Below are 883 nucleotides of genomic sequence, written 5' to 3'. Positions count from 1 at the left end.
TAAATCCCTCCCAATGAGCTCCGCTAGGACTCTTCTCCCACCTGTGAGAAAGGTGAACCCCATCTGGTGCCTACAAACTCAATGCCATATAGGCAATTTGGTTGTCAAAAAAGCACAAAGTTTTGGCAATGGCACCAACCATGAAACTAGAAGATAAGCTTCTTTGATTTGTTTCTGTGTCCTTACCCAATACAGGAGGCAAAGAAGCAAAGATGACCTGTACATTCAATTCCTTCAGCCATTGTCCCAGGGCCCTCAAATCCCTTTTGCTAGCCCTTAACCCACATGTAGCTGCTTCATCTCTCTCTGTATGAAAAAGCAGTAAGGGGTTGTGGCCTGATGGCATCTCAGGCTAGGTAGTTTCCTGGTTACATCCCTCACCCGAGCCCCAGGAAGACTTTCCCAAGAAGAGGGTCTGCTCAGCATATTGGACGCTCAGTTCCCTGTAGAGAGGAATCACAACTAATACGCATCTCTTCTTCTTCAATGATATTGTACTGATGTTGAGGGAAGGGTTTTCTTGGTTTGGTTTTGTTAGTTTGTCTAGACTATGGGCTATTATCACCCACAGAAGGGTCTTCTGCATTCAGGGCCTCATACCCTCTGTAGAAAGGCACCTCGAGGGTTGTGGAGCAGGCACACAGGGTTTTCATTCGCAGCTTCGAGCGCTGACTTGCCCCTTTCCTTTCTTCCTTTCTTCCTTTCTTCCTTTCTTCCTTTCTTCCTTTCTTCCTTTCTTCCTTTCTTCCTTTCTTCCTTTCTTCCTTTCTTCCTTTCTTCCTTTCTTCCTTTCTTCCTTTCTTCCTTTCTTCCTTTCTTCCTTTCTTCCTTTCTTCCTTTCTTCCTTTCTTCCTTTCTTCCTTTCTTCCTTTCTTCCTTTCTT

Source organism: Centrocercus urophasianus, unplaced genomic scaffold (genome assembly GCF_019232065.1).
Source record: "Centrocercus urophasianus isolate 14NV4802_14NV808 unplaced genomic scaffold, USGS_Curo_1.0 seq_5, whole genome shotgun sequence".
In the NCBI taxonomy this organism is placed as follows: domain Eukaryota; kingdom Metazoa; phylum Chordata; class Aves; order Galliformes; family Phasianidae; genus Centrocercus; species Centrocercus urophasianus.
The sequence above is the reverse complement of the archived record's forward strand: the minus strand, read 5'-3'. Positions refer to the sequence as shown.